This window comes from Phoenix dactylifera, unplaced genomic scaffold (assembly GCF_009389715.1).
Source record: "Phoenix dactylifera cultivar Barhee BC4 unplaced genomic scaffold, palm_55x_up_171113_PBpolish2nd_filt_p 000602F, whole genome shotgun sequence".
NCBI classification, from domain to species: domain Eukaryota; kingdom Viridiplantae; phylum Streptophyta; class Magnoliopsida; order Arecales; family Arecaceae; genus Phoenix; species Phoenix dactylifera.
This window is the reverse complement of record NW_024067999.1, coordinates 251,174-267,179: the sequence shown is the minus strand read 5'-3', so window position 1 is coordinate 267,179 and position 16,006 is coordinate 251,174. Positions and strand designations below refer to the sequence as shown.

The 16,006-nt window shown below is 41.1% G+C and overlaps 2 pseudogenes; both read left to right on the top strand.

Annotated features, from left to right (window-relative positions):
• Positions 1-2,195: 2,195 nt before the first annotated feature.
• Positions 2,196-6,899, top strand: LOC103699097 (annotated as a pseudogene).
• Positions 6,900-8,055: 1,156 nt separating this feature from the next.
• Positions 8,056-12,792, top strand: LOC120106675 (annotated as a pseudogene).
• Positions 12,793-16,006: the final 3,214 nt, after the last annotated feature.

The following is a 16,006-nucleotide window of genomic DNA, read 5'->3' as shown; positions in this document are numbered from 1 at the left end:
AGATTCGATTTTTGCGGTTGTGGATAGATTTTCTAAGATGGCACCATTTATTCCATGTCACAAAATGGATGATGCTTCGCATGTTGCTCATTTGTTCTTTAGGGAGATTGTGAGATTACATGGCATGCCTAGAACCATTGTTTCGGATAGAGATGCTAAGTTCTTGAGCTACTTTTGGAAGACTTTGTGGTGTAAGCTAGGTACCAAGCTTTTGTTTTCTACTACTTGTCACCCACAAACTGATGGTCAAACCGAAGTAGTGAATAGGACTTTGTCTACTTTGTTGAGGGCTATGATTAAAAAGAACAACAAAACATGGGAGGATTGTTTGGCACACATTGAGTTTGCTTATAATCGTGCTATTCATTCTGCTACAAAGTTTTCACCGTTTGAAATTGTTTATGGTTTTAATCCTTTGACTCCATTGGATGGAAAGAAAAAGGCTGAATTTGTGAAGCAGATACATGGGAAGGCAAGGCTCAATATAGAGAGGAGAACAGAGCAATATGCAAAACAAGCCAACAAAGGGCGACATAAGCTGATTTTTGAACCCGAAGATTGGGTTTGGTTGCATATGAGAAAAGAGAGATTTCTGGTGCAAAGACGTTCCAAACTTCTTCCAAGAGGGGATGGTCCTTTCCAAGTCTAGAGCGCATCAATGACAACGCTTACAAGCTAGATTTGCTTGGTGAGTACAATGTTAGTGCTGCTTTCAATATTACTGATTTGAGTCCTTTTGATGTAGGTGATGATTTGGGGGCAAATCCTTTTCATGAGGAGGGGAATGATGCAAATAATGGCATGACTACAAAGGAACCCGTTCAAGTTCCAACTGGGCCGGTTACAAGAGCACGAGCTAAAGTGTTCAAGGAGGCATTAAACGGGCTGGTTAAAGAAGTTTGGGCTCAAGCAAATTTGTGGAGGTCCATTGAAGGTGATGAACATGTTCCACAAGGCTGGAATTCCATAATTCAAGCTGTGGAATAATCCGGAAGAAATCCTCAAAGATTGTAGCACAATTGTTGTATTATTGGGGCTTAGTTTCCATCCTTGGTTGCTTTCCTGTTTTGACTCATCAAGGAGAATAAGTGGCTGCAATTGCAAGCAACCTTTTCAAGACAGCTCATTTACTTTCCTTATTTGATATTTTAGGTTCATAATTTCGGTTTTGTAAGAAGAAAGGAATCAGAAAATTCCTTGTTTCCTTTTTAGTTGGTTAGGCGAATTTAAGGCAGCCTATTTTGGGGTTTTCTTTTTTTCGCAGCTGCAAATTCGCGGACCTTTTGTATTTAAAAAGCCTTTGGCTTATTGGAAGTGGCAGATCATATTTTTTCAGAAATTTTATGAGTTTTTATTTTCTTTGGTTCTTTGAAGGACTATTCGAACTGATCGAAATTTTCCGTGGCATTCATCATCGACTTATCAAGCGGATTTCCACTACCGTTTGTGGCATCTTCCTTATTATACCAAGGTTCTTGCTTCGCATTAAACAATGGGTTGAGGTCAAATATTCCAAGATTCTTGTTTTTGTTGAAGCAACGGGTCGAGATCTCCCAACCAAACCTAATCGTGGGCATTCTTGGGTTCCCCTATTGTTTGACGTGTCTCGTTATTCTTGACGCGGTTCGCAACATTTGGTATCAGGGCCAAGGATTTCTCATCTTACATTTGCCAATCCCATTTAAATTTAGTTTCCTTTTTCTTGTCTGGCCGAATCTGTTGTGGCCGAATTGGTTTTAGCCCTAAGTTCGAATTTTGTTGTTTCCTTGTGCCTTAATTCCGTGTTCTTTAGCTTTCCAAATTCGGTTTGAGATATCATAGTTTGGCCGAATTTCTTTCTTTACCCATTCCGATCATAATCTATTTGTTCTAATTTTATTTCGAAATCTTTTTCTGTTATTAACGAAAGAAAGAACCTAATCATCAAAAAAAAAAAGACTCGACAAAAAAATTTTCGTTTGATTTCCCCCATTTTGGTTCCAATAAGCCCGAAAATCATCTCACCCCAAGGACCAAAAAAAAAAATTTGTGGAAATTCTGCTGAATTGTGCTTCTGAAAATCATTACATATCTCTTGTTTTCTTACTTTTGAACTTTAATTCCCTTGGTTCTTGGGGAATTGTTGCTGGAAAGAGGATTATCGAGTGGAAAAAGGGAAGAATGGAATCATGTCTCACAATAGTGCCGAAGGTGCTATGGGAGTGGCTGATCCAAAGCTGTTTATGGAGGCGATGATGGGTGAGATGAGGCGTATAATGAGGTTGGAGTTAGAGCAGGTTCATGAGCGGATGGATCGGATGAAGAATACACGTTTGGAGCAGCCACGAGACGCTCCTAATTTGCATAGGAGGGAAAGAGTCCAACATCGGGGAGTGAGAGATGAAGATGGAGAGTATTATGGGGCTGGTTTTGATGAAGAAGAAGATCGGGATTCGGTTGTTGGAAATAGGAGATATGGAGGGCGGTTTAGAGAAGATAGGAATCGGGAAGATAACAACTTGGGTAGTATTAAGAAGAAAATTCCAGCATTTCAAGGAAGAAACAACCCCAAGGGTTCTCTTGAGTGGGAGAAAAAGGTAGAGTTAGGGTTCGATTGCCACAACTACTCCAAAATGAAGAAGGTAAAACTTGCCGCCATTGTATTTTCTGACTATGCTATTGAGTGGTGGGATCAGTCAGTGTTGAACCAGCGGCAAAATACGGAACGACCGGTAGAGACGTGGGAAGAGATGAAAATAGTGATGAGGAAGCGGTTTGTGCCCAGCCATTACCTCCGGGAGTCGTACAATAAATTGTAAACGCTCAGACAAGGTAACCGAATCGTGGAGGATTATCATCAAGACATGGAGATTGCTTTGATCCGGGCTAATATCGAAGAAGACCGAGAGGCTACTATGGCTAGGTTCTTGAATGGCTTGAATCAAGAAATTCATGATAGGGTGGAGATGCAGCATTATGTGGAGTTGGAGGATATGGTGCACATGGCCATCAAGGTGGAGCAACAACTCCAGAGGAGGGGTGGTACACGTGCATCCCATAATTCGAGTTTTTCCCTATGGAAACCGAGTCATGTGAAGAAAGAGGAGAAACCAGCTGCAAAACCCAAATTCGAGCCAAAACCAGAAACAACCAACCATGGCATTCAAGGTAAATCTGACCCTTCCACTTCTCAAAACCGTGACATTAAGTGTTTTAAATGTCAAGGCAGGGGTCACATAGCAAGTCAATGCCCGAACAAAAGAGTCATGGTGATAAGGGGTAATGGAGAGATCGAAACCGACGACGAGTCCGATACCGACTCTATGCCACCATTGGAGGACGTGGATGATGAAGAATATGCGGTCCAAGGTGAATTGTTGGTGTCAAGAAGACTCCTAAGCTTGCAAGCAAAAGAAGTGGAAGAAGTGCAGCGGGAGAACATCTTTCATACTAGGTGCTATATCAAAGACAAGGTATGTAGTATGATTGTTGATGGAGGAAGTTGTACTAATGTTGCAAGCACAACCTTGGTGGATAAATTAGGACTGCCCATACTGAAACATCCTAGGCCGTACAAGTTACAATGGCTGAATGATAGTGGCGAGGTAAAGGTGAATAAGCAGGTTTTGGTTTCATTCCGCATCGGAAAATATGAAGATGAAGTTTTGTGTGATGTAGCTCCGATGCAAGCTGGACATTTACTATTAGGCCGACCGTGGCAATTCGATCGGAGAGTTAAGCATGATGACTTCACCAACAAATACTCGTTCGTGCTCGACCAAAAACCCATCACTCTTGTACCGATGACACCGAAACTGGTTTATGACGATCAAGTGAGGTTGCAGAAAGAGAGTGATAAAAAAAAAGAGAGTGAGCAAAAGAAAAAGAGTGAAAATCGGAGAGTGGCTGAGCAAAATGAGAGAGAAAAAGAAAATCAAAATTTAGCCATTGAGAGAAATTCAGAGAAAAGACAAAAGAATTTCTATGCAAAAGTGAGTGAGATTAAGCGATTAATGTAATCAAATCTGCTGATGATTGTAGTTTTGTACAAGGAGGCATTTTTAAACACTAACGAACCTGACCCTCCCTGCTTTGCCCAGTTCTGTTGTTTCTCTTTTGCAGGAATTTGAGGATGTCTTTCCTGAGGAAATACCACATGGATTACCACCAATTCGAGAAATTGAACATCAAATTGACTTTGTTCCCGGTGCGACAATTCCAAACCGACCAGCCTATAGGAGCAATCCTGAGGAGACAAAGGAGCTTCAACGGCAGGTAGGTGAGTTGTTGGAGAAGGGGTACGTGAAGGAGAGCATGAGTCCGCACGCCATTCCAGTTTTACTTGTACCTAAGAAGGATGGGACGTGGAGAATGCGCATTGATTGCCGAGCCATCAACAACATAACGGTAAAGTATCGTCATCCTATTCCTCGGTTACATGACATGTTAGATGAGTTGCATGGTTCTTGTGTGTTTTCGAAGATTGATTTAAAGAGTGGTTATCATCAGATTAGAATGAAAGAAGGAGATGAAAGGAAAACTGCTTTTAAAAAAAAATATGGTTTGTACGAATGGTTAGTTATGCCTTTTGGTTTGACTAATGCACCAAGCACCTTTATGAGACTTATGAATCATGTTTTGCGTGCATTTATAGGCAGGTTTGTTGTTGTCTATTTTGATGATATACTCATTTGTAGCAAAAACTTGGATGATCATGTTGTACATTTGAAATCGGTTTTAGATGTACCTAGGAAAGAAAACTTATTTGCTACAAGTTTTTGCGCCGATAAGCTTGTATTTCTGCGATTTGTTGTTAGTGCACAAGGCTTATAGGTTGATGAAGAGAAGGTACGAGCAATCCAAGAGAGGCCGAGTCCCACAGTGTAGGCAATGTTCGTAGTTTTCATGGACTTGCTAATTTTTACTGGCGGTTTGTGAAGGACTTTAGTAGCATAGCCGCACCACTTACCGAAGTGACCAAGAAGAACGTCGGATTTAGATGGGGGGAAGAACAAGAGAAGGCGTTTTAGCTAATCCAAGAGAAGCTAACCAACGCCCCCTTATTGTCTTTACCTAACTTTTCTAAAACGTTTGAGTTTGAATGTGATGCTTCAGGTATTGGTATAGGCACAGTTCTTATGCATGAGGGACGACCAATTGCTTACTTCAGCGAGAAATTAAGCGGGGCAGCCTTAAACTACCCGACTTATGACAAGGAGTCGTATGCATTGGTTCGAGCTTTGGAGACATGGCAGCACTACCTATGGCCTAAGGAGTTCGTAATTCACACCGATCATGAGTCCTTGAAACACTTGAAGGGCCAACGCAAGCTAAATAGAAGGCATGCTCATTGGGTAGAGTTCATTGAGACGTTTCTATATGTCATCCGATATAAGCAAGGTAAGGAGAATGTGGCCGCCGACGCACTTTCTCACAAGTATGCATTACTCTCCACACTTGATGCAAAATTGCTTGGATTTGAACACATTAAAAGTTTATACATTGATGACCATGAATTTTGTGAAGAGTACCAGGCTTGTGAGAAAAACGCTTGTGGTAAGTTCTTTAGACATGATGGGTTCTTGTTTCTAGAAAATAAGTTATGTGTGCCTAACTGTTCTTTGAGGGATTTGTTAGTGCAGGAATCCCATGGAGGGGGATTAATGGGACATTTTGGAGTAGCTAAGACCTTAGTTGTTTTGCAGGAACACTTCTATTGGCCACACATGAAATGAGATGTTGAGCGGATTTGTGGTAGATGTGTTACATGTAGGCAAGCTAAATCCAGAGTGCAGCCCAACGGTTTGTATGCTCCTTTGCCCATTCCCAGTGAGCCTTGGATTGATATTTTCAATGGACTTTGTGTTAGGATTACCTAGGACTAAACGCGGAAGAGATTCGATTTTTCTGGGTGTGGATAGATTTTCTAAGATGGAACCCTTTATTCCATATCACAAAACGGATGATGCTTCGCATGTTGCTCATTTGTTTTTTAGGGAGATTGTGAGATTACATGGCATGCCTAGAACCATTGTTTCGGATAGAGATGCTAAGTTCTTGAGCTACGTTTGGAAGACTTTGTGGTGTAAGCTAGGTACCAAGCTTTTGTTTTCTACTACTTGTCACCCACAAACTGATGGTCAAACCGAAGTAGTGAATAGGACTTTGTCTACTTTGTTGAGGGCTATGATTAAAAAGAACAACAAAACATGGGAGGATTGTATGCCACACGTTGAGTTTGCTTATAATCGTGCTATTCATTCTGCTACAAAGTTTTCACCGTTTGAAATTGTTTATGGTTTTAATCCTTTGACTCCATTGGATTTATCTCCATTACCTATTTCTGATTGTGTTAATTTGGATGGAAAGAAAAAGGCTGAATTTGTGAAGCAGATACATGAGAAGGCAAGGCTCAATATAGAGAGGAGAACAGAGCAATATGCAAAACAAGCCAACAAAGGGCGACATAAGCTGATTTTTGAACCCGAAGATTGGGTTTGGTTGCATATGAGAAAAGAGAGATTTCCGGCGCAAAGACGTTCCAAACTGCTTCCAAGAGGGGATGGTCATTTCCAAGTCTAAAGCGCATCAATGACAACGCTTACAAGCTAGATTTGCTCGGTGAGTACAATGCTAGTGCTGCTTTCAATATTACTGATTTGAGTTCTTTTGATGTAGGTGATGATTTGAGGGCAAATCTTTTTCATGAGGAGGGGAATGATGCAAATAATAGCATGACTACAAAGGAACCCGTTCAAGTTCCAACTGGGCCGGTTACAAGAGCACGAGCTAAAGTGTTCAAGGAGGCATTAAACGGGCTGGTTAAAGAAGTTTGGGCTCAAGCAAATTTGTGGAGGTCCATTGAAGGTGATGAACATGTTCCACAAGGCTCGAATTCCATAATTCAAGCTATGGAATAATCCGGAAGAAATCCTTAAAGATTGTAGCACAATTGGCGTGTTATTGGGGCTTAGTTTCCATCCTTGGTTGCTTTCCCGTTTTGACTCATCAAGGAGAATAAGTAGCTGCAATTTCAAGCAACCTTTTCAAGACAGCTCATTTACTTTCCTTATTTGATATTATAGGTTCATAATTTCGGTTTTGTAAGAGAAAGGAATCAGAAAATTCCTTGTTTCCTTTTTAGTTGGTTAGGCGAATTTAAGGCAGCCTATTTTGGGGGGTTTTTTTTCGGAGCTGCAAATTCGTGGACCTTTTGTATTTAAAAAGCCTTTCGCTTATTGGAAGTGGCAGATCATATTTTTTCAGAAAATTTATGAGTTTTTATTTTCTTTGGCTCTTTGAAGGACTATTCGAACTTATCGGATTTTCCGTGGCGTTCATCATCGACTTATCAAGCGAATTCCCACTACCGTTTGTGGCGTCTTCCTTATTATACCAAGGTTCTTGTTCCACATTAAACAATGGGTTGAGGTCAAATATTCCAAGGTTCTTGTTTTTGTTGAAGCAGCGGGTCGAGGGCATTCTTGGGTTCCCCTATTGTTTGACATGTCTCGTTATTCTTGACGCGGTTCGCAACATTTGGTATCAGGGCCAAGGATTTCTCGTCTCAAGTTTGCCAATCCCATTTAAATTTAGTTTCCTATTTCTTGTCTGGCCGAATCTGTTGTGGCCGAATTGGTTTTAGCCCTAAGTTCGAATTTTGTTGTTTCCTTGTGCCTTAATTCCGTGTTCTTTAGCTTTCCAAATTCGGTTTGACATATCATAGTTTGGCCGAATTTCTTTCTTTACCCATTCCGATCGTAATCTGTTTGTTCTAATTTTATTTCGAAATCTTTTTCTGTTATTAACGAAAGAAAGAACCTAATCATCAAAAAAAAAAAAAGATTTGACAAAAAAAAATTTCGTTTGATTTCCCCCATTTTGGTTCCAATAAGCCCGAAAATCATCTCACCCCAAAGACCAAAAAAAAAAATTCGTGGAAATTTTGCTGAATTGTGCTTCTAAAAATCATTACATATCCCTTGTTTTCTTACTTTTGAACTTGAATTCCCTTGGTTCTTGGTGAATTGTTGCTGGAAAGAGGATTATCGAGTGGAAAAAGGGAAGAATGGAATCATGTCTCACAATAGTGCCGAAGGTGTTACGGGAGTGGCTGATCCAAAGCTGTTTATGGAGGCGATGATGGGTGAGATGAGGCGTATAATGAGGTTGGAGTTAGAGCAGGTTCATGAGCGGATGGATCCGATGAAGAATACACATTTGGAGCAGCCACGAAACGCTCCTAATTTGCGTAGGAGGGAAAGAGTCCAACATCGGGGAGTGAGAGATGAAGATGGAGAGTATTATGGGGCTGGTTTTGATGAAGAAGAAGATCAGGATTCGGTTGTTGGAAATAGGAGATATGGAGGGCGGGTTAGAGAAGATAGGAATCGGGAAGATAACAACTTGGGTAGTATTAAGATGAAAATTCCCGCGTTTCAAGGAAGAAACGACCCCAAGGCTTATCTTGAGTGGAAGAAAAAGGTAGAGTTAGTGTTCGATTGCCACAACTACTCCAAAATGAAGATGGTAAAACTTGCCGCCATTATATTTTCTGACTATGCTATTGAGTGGTGGGATCAGTCAGTGTTGAACCAGCGGCGAAATAGGGAACGACCGGTAGAGACTTGGGAAGAGATGAAAATAGTGATGAGGAAGCGGTTTGTGCCCAGCCATTACCTCCGGGAGTCGTACAATAAATTATAAACGCTCAGACAAGGCAACCGAATTGTGGAGGATTATCATCAAGACATGGAGATTGCTTTGATCCGGGCTAATATCGAAGAAGACCGAGAGGCTACTATGGCTAGGTTCTTGAATGGCTTGAATCAAGAAATTCATGATAGGGTGGAGATGCAGCATTATGTGGAGTTGGAGGATATGGTGCACATAGCCATCAAGGTGGAGCAACAACTCCAGAGGAGGGGTGGTACACGTGCATCCCATAATTCGGGTTTTTCCCTATGGAAACCGAGTCATGTGAAGAAAGAGGAGAAACCAGCTGCAAAACCCAAATTCGAGCCAAAACTAGAAACAACCAACCATGGCACTCAAGGTAAATCTGACCCTTCCACTTCTCGAAACCGTGACATTAAGTATTTTAAATGTCAAGGCAGGGGTCACATAACAAGTCAATGCCCGAACAAAAGAGTCATGGTGATAAGGGGTAATGGAGAGATCGAAACCGACGACAAGTCCGATACCGACTCTATGCCACCATTGGAGGACGTGGATGATGAAGAATATGCGGTCTAAGGTGAATTGTTGGTGTCAAGAAGACTCCTAAGCTTGCAAGCAAAAGAAGTGGAAGAAGTGCAGCGGGAGAACATCTTTCATACTAGGTGCTATATCAAAGACAAGGTATGTAGTATGATTATTGAAGGAGGAAGTTGTACTAATGTTGCAAGCACAACCTTGGTGGATAAATTAGGACTGCCCATACTGAAACATCCTAGGCCGTACAAGTTACAATGGCTGAATGATAGTGGCGAGGTAAAGGTGAATAAGCAGGTTTTGGTTTCATTCCGCATCGGAAAATATGAAGATGAAGTTTTGTGTGATGTAGCTCCGATGCAAGCTGGACATTTACTATTAGGCCGACCGTGGCAATTCGATCGGAGAGTTAAGCATGATGACTTCACCAACAAATACTCGTTCGTGCTCGACCAAAAACCCATCACTCTTGTACCGATGACACCGAAACTGATTTATGACGATCAAGTGAGGTTGCAACATGAGAGTGATAAAAAAAAAGAGAGTGAGCAAAAGAAAAAGAGTGAAAATCGGAGAGTGGCTGAGCAAAATGAGAGAGAAAAAGAAAATCAAAATTTAGCCATTGAGAGAAATTCAGAGAAAAAACAAAAGAATTTCTATGCAAAAGTGAGTGAGATTAAGCGATTAATGTAATCAAATCGGCTGATGATTGTAGTTTTGTACAAGGAGGCATTTTTAAACACTAACGAACCTGACCCTGCTTTGCCCAGTTCTGTTGTTTCTCTTTTGCAGGAATTTGAGGATGTCTTTCCTGAGGAAACACCACATGGATTACCACCAATTCGAGGAATTGAACATCAAATTGACTTTGTTCCCGGTGCGACAATTCCAAACCGACCAGCCTATAGGAGCAATCCTGAGGAGACAAAGGAGCTTCAACGGCAGGTAGGTGAGTTGTTGGAGAAGGGGTACGTGAAGGAGAGCATGAGTCCGCACGCCATTCCAGTTTTACTTGTACCTAAGAAGGATGGGACGTGGAGAATGCGCATTGATTGCCGAGCCATCACAACATAACGGTAAAGTATCGTCATCCTATTCCTCGGTTACATGACATGTTAGATGAGTTGCATGGTTCTTGTGTGTTTTCGAAGATTGATTTAAAGAGTGGTTATCATCAGATTAGAATGAAAGAAGGAGATGAAAGGAAAACTGCTTTTAAAAAAAAATATGGTTTGTACGAATGGTTAGTTATGCCTTTTGGTTTGACTAATGCACCAAGCACTTTTCTGAGACTTATGAATCATGTTTTGCGTGCATTTATAGGCAGGTTTGTTGTTGTCTATTTTGATGATATACTTATTTATAGCAAAAACTTGGATGATCATGTTGTACATTTGAAATCGGTTTTAGATGTGCCTAGGAAAGAAAAGTTATTTGCTAACATGAAGAAGTGTACTTTTTGCGCCGATAAGCTTGTATTTCTGCGATTTGTTGTTAGTGCACAAGGCTTATAGGTTGATGAAGAGAAGGTACGAGCAATCCAAGAGAGGCCGAGTCCCACAGCGTAGGCAATGTTCGTAGTTTTCATGGACTTGCTAATTTTTACCGGCGGTTTGTGAAGGACTTTAGTAGCATAGCCGCACCACTTACCGAGGTGACCAAGAAGAACGTCGGATTTAGATGGGGGGAAGAACAAGAGAAGGCGTTTCAGCTAATCAAAGAGAAGCTAACCAACGCCCCCTTATTGTCTTTACCTAACTTTTCTAAAACATTTGAGTTTGAATGTGATGCTTCAGGTATTGGTATAGGCACAGTTCTTATGCATGAGGGACGACCAATTGCTTACTTCAGCGAGAAATTAAGCGGGGCAGCCTTAAACTACCCGACTTATGACAAGGAGTCGTATGCATTGGTTCGAGCTTTGGAGACATGGCAGCACTACCTATGGCCTAAGGAGTTCGTAATTCACACCGATCATGAGTCCTTGAAACACTTGAAGGGCCAACACAAGCTAAATAGAAGGCATGCTCATTGGGTAGAGTTCATTGAGACGTTTCCATATGTCATCCGATATAAGCAAGGTAAGGAGAATGTGGCCGCCGACGCACTTTCTCACAGGTATGCATTACTCTCCACACTTGATGCAAAATTGCTTGGATTTGAACACATTAAAAGTTTATACATTGATGACCATGAATTTTGTGAAGAGTACCAGGCTTGTGAGAAAAACGCTTGTGGTAAGTTCTTTAGACATGATGGGTTCTTGTTTCGAGAAAATAAGTTATGTGTGCCTAACTGTTCTTTGAGGGATTTGTTAGTGCAGGAATCCCATGGAGGGGGATTAATGGGACATTTTGGAGTAGCTAAGACCTTAGCTGTTTTGCAGGAACACTTCTATTGGCCACACATGAAATGAGATGTTGAGCGGATTTGTGGTAGATGTGTTACATGTAGGCAAGCTAAATCCAGAGTGCAGCCCAACGGTTTGTATGCTCCTTTGCCCATTCCCAGTGAGCCTTGGATTGATATTTTCAATGGACTTTGTGTTAGGATTACCTAGGACTAAACGCGGAAGAGATTCGATTTTTCTGGGTGTGGATAGATTTTCTAAGATGGAACCCTTTATTCCATATCACAAAACGGATGATGCTTCGCATGTTGCTCATTTGTTTTTTAGGAAGATTGTGAGATTACATGGCATGCCTAGAACCATTGTTTCGGATAGAGATGCTAAGTTCTTGAGCTACTTTTGGAAGACTTTGTGGTGTAAGCTAGGTACCAAGCTTTTGTTTCTACTACTTGTCACCCACAAACTGATGGTCAAACCGAAGTAGTGAATAGGACTTTGTCTACTTTGTTGAGGGCTGTGATTAAAAAGAACAACAAAACATGGGAGGATTGTATGCCACACGTTGAGTTTGCTTATAATCGTGCTATTCATTCTGCTACAAAGTTTTCACCGTTTGAAATTGTTTATGGTTTTAATCCTTTGACTCCATTGGATTTATCTCCATTACCTATTTCTGAGTGTGTTAATTTGGATGGAAAGAAAAAGGCTGAATTTGTGAAGCAGATACATGAGAAGGCAAGGCTCAATATAGAGAGGAGAACAGAGCAATATGCAAAACAAGCCAACAAAGGGCGACATAAGCTGATTTTTGAACCCGAAGATTGGGTTTGGTTGCATATGAGAAAAGAGAGATTTCCGGCGCAAAGACGTTCCAAACTGCTTCCAAGAGGGGATGGTCATTTCCAAGTCTAAAGCGCATCAATGACAACGCTTACAAGCTAGATTTGCTCGGTGAGTACAATGCTAGTGCTGCTTTCAATATTACTGATTTGAGTTCTTTTGATGTAGGTGATGATTTGAGGGCAAATCTTTTTCATGAGGAGGGGAATGATGCAAATAATAGCATGACTACAAAGGAACCCGTTCAAGTTCCAACTGGGCCGGTTACAAGAGCACGAGCTAAAGTGTTCAAGGAGGCATTAAACGGGCTGGTTAAAGAAGTTTGGGCTCAAGCAAATTTGTGGAGGTCCATTGAAGGTGATGAACATGTTCCACAAGGCTCGAATTCCATAATTCAAGCTATGGAATAATCCGGAAGAAATCCTTAAAGATTGTAGCACAATTGGCGTGTTATTGGGGCTTAGTTTCCATCCTTGGTTGCTTTCCTGTTTTGACTCATCAAGGAGAATAAGTAGCTGCAATTTCAAGCAACCTTTTCAAGACAGTTCATTTACTTTCCTTATTTGATATTTTAGGTTCATAATTTCGGTTTTGTAAGAAGAAAGGAATCAGAAAATTCCTTGTTTCTTTTTTAGTTGGTTAGGCGAATTTAAGGCAGCCTATTTTGGGGGGTTTTTTTTTCGCAGCTGCAAATTCGTGGACCTTTTGTATTTAAAAAGCCTTTCGCTTATTGGAAGTGGCAGATCATATTTTTTCAGAAAATTTATGAGTTTTTATTTTCTTTGGTTCTTTGAAGGACTATTCGAACTTATCGGATTTTCCGTGGCGTTCATCATCGACTTATCAAGCGGATTCCCACTACCGTTTGTGGCGTCTTCCTTATTATACCAAGGTTCTTGTTTTGCATTAAACAATGGGTTGAGGTCAAATATTCCAAGGTTCTTGTTTTTGTTGAAGCAACGGGTCGAGGGCATTCTTGGGTTCCTCTATTGTTTGACGTGTCTCGTTATTCTTGACGCGGTTCGCAACATTTGGTATCAGGGCTAAGGATTTCTCGTCTCAAGTTTGCCAATCCCATTTAAATTTAGTTTCCTTTTTCTTGTCTGGCCGAATCTGTTGTGGCCGAATTGGTTTTAGCCCTAAGTTCGAATTTTGTTGTTTCCTTGTGCCTTAATTCCGTGTTCTTTAGCTTTCCAAATTCGGTTTGACATATCATAGTTTGGCCGAATTTCTTTCTTTACCCATTCCGATCGTAATCTGTTTGTTCTAATTTTATTTCGAAATCTTTTTCTGTTATTAACGAAAGAAAGAATCTAATCATCAAAAAAAAAAAAGATTTGACAAAAAAAATTTCGTTTGATTTCCCCCATTTTGGTTCCAATAAGCCCGAAAATCATCTCACCCCAAAGACCAAAAAAAAAAATTCGTGGAAATTTTGCTGAATTGTGCTTCTAAAAATCATTACATATCCCTTGTTTTCTTACTTTTGAACTTGAATTCCCTTGGTTCTTGGTGAATTGTTGCTGGAAAGAGGATTATCGAGTGGAAAAAGGGAAGAATGGAATCATGTCTCACAATAGTGCCGAAGGTGTTACGGGAGTGGCTGATCCAAAGCTGTTTATGGAGGCGATGATGGGTGAGATGAGGCGTATAATGAGGTTGGAGTTAGAGCAGGTTCATGAGCGGATGGATCCGATGAAGAATACACGTTTGGAGCAGCCATGAAACGCTCCTAATTTGCGTAGGAGGGAAAGAGTCCAACATCGGGGAGTGAGAGATGAAGATGGAGAATTATGGGGCTGGTTTTGATGAAGAAGAAGATCAGGATTCGGTTGTTGGAAATAGGAGATATGGAGGGCGGGTTAGAGAAGATAGGAATCGGGAAGATAACAACTTGGGTAGTATTAAGATGAAAATTCCCGCGTTTCAAGGAAGAAACGACCCCAAGGCTTATCTTGAGTGGAAGAAAAAGGTAGAGTTAGTGTTCGATTGCCACAACTACTCCAAAATGAAGATGGTAAAACTTGCCGCCATTATATTTTCTGACTATGCTATTGAGTGGTGGGATCAGTCAGTGTTGAACCAGCGGCAAAATAGGGAACGACCGGTAGAGACTTGGGAAGAGATGAAAATAGTGATGAGGAAGCGGTTTGTGCCCAGCCATTACCTCCGGGAGTCGTACAATAAATTATAAACGCTCAGACAAGGTAACCGAATTGTGGAGGATTATCATCAAGACATGGAGATTGCTTTGATCCGGGCTAATATCGAAGAAGACCGAGAGGCTACTATGGCTAGGTTCTTGAATGGCTTGAATCAAGAAATTCATGATAGGGTGGAGATGCAGCATTATGTGGAGTTGGAGGATATGGTGCACATAGCCATCAAGGTGGAGCAACAACTCCAGAGGAGGGGTGGTACACGTGCATCCCATAATTCGGGTTTTCCCCTATGGAAACCGAGTCATGTGAAGAAAGAGGAGAAACCAGCTGCAAAACCCAAATTCGAGCCAAAACTAGAAACAACCAACCATGGCACTCAAGGTAAATCTGACCCTTCCACTTCTTGAAACCGTGACATTAAGAATTTTAAATGTCAAGGCAGGGGTCACATAACAAGTCAATGCCCGAACAAAAGAGTCATGGTGATAAGGGGTAATGGAGAGATCGAAACCGACGACAAGTCCGATACCGACTCTATGCCACCATTGGAGGACGTGGATGATGAAGAATATGCGGTCTAAGGTGAATTGTTGGTGTCAAGAAGACTCCTAAGCTTGCAAGCAAAAGAAGTGGAAGAAGTGCAGCAGGAGAACATCTTTCATACTAGGTGCTATATCAAAGACAAGGTATGTAGTATGATTATTGAAGGAGGAAAGTTGTACTAATGTTGCAAGCACAACCTTGGTGGATAAATTAGGACTGCCCATACTGAAACATCCTAGGCCGTACAAGTTACAATGGCTGAATGATAGTGGCGAGGTAAAGGTGAATAAGCAGGTTTTGGTTTCATTCCGCATCGGAAAATATGAAGATGAAGTTTTGTGTGATGTAGCTCCGATGCAAGCTGGACATTTACTATTAGCCGACCGTGGCAATTCGATCGGAGAGTTAAGCATGATGACTTCACCAACAAATACTCGTTCGTGCTCGACCAAAAACCCATCACTCTTGTACCGATGACACCGAAACTGATTTATGACGATCAAGTGAGGTTGCAACATGAGAGTGATAAAAAAAAGAGAGTGAGCAAAAGAAAAAGAGTGAAAATCGGAGAGTGGCTGAGCAAAATGAGAGAGAAAAAGAAAATCAAAATTTAGCCATTGAGAGAAATTCAGAGAAAAAACAAAAGAATTTCTATGCAAAAGTGAGTGAGATTAAGCGATTAATGTAATCAAATCAGCTGATGATTGTAGTTTTGTACAAGGAGGCATTTTTAAACACTAACGAACCTGACCCTGCTTTGCCCAGTTCTGTTGTTTCTCTTTTGCAGGAATTTGAGGATGTCTTTCCTGAGGAAACACCACATGGATTACCACCAATTCGAGGAATTGAACATCAAATTGACTTTGTTCCCGGTGCGACAATTCCAAACCGACCAGCCTATAGGAGCAATCCTGAGGAG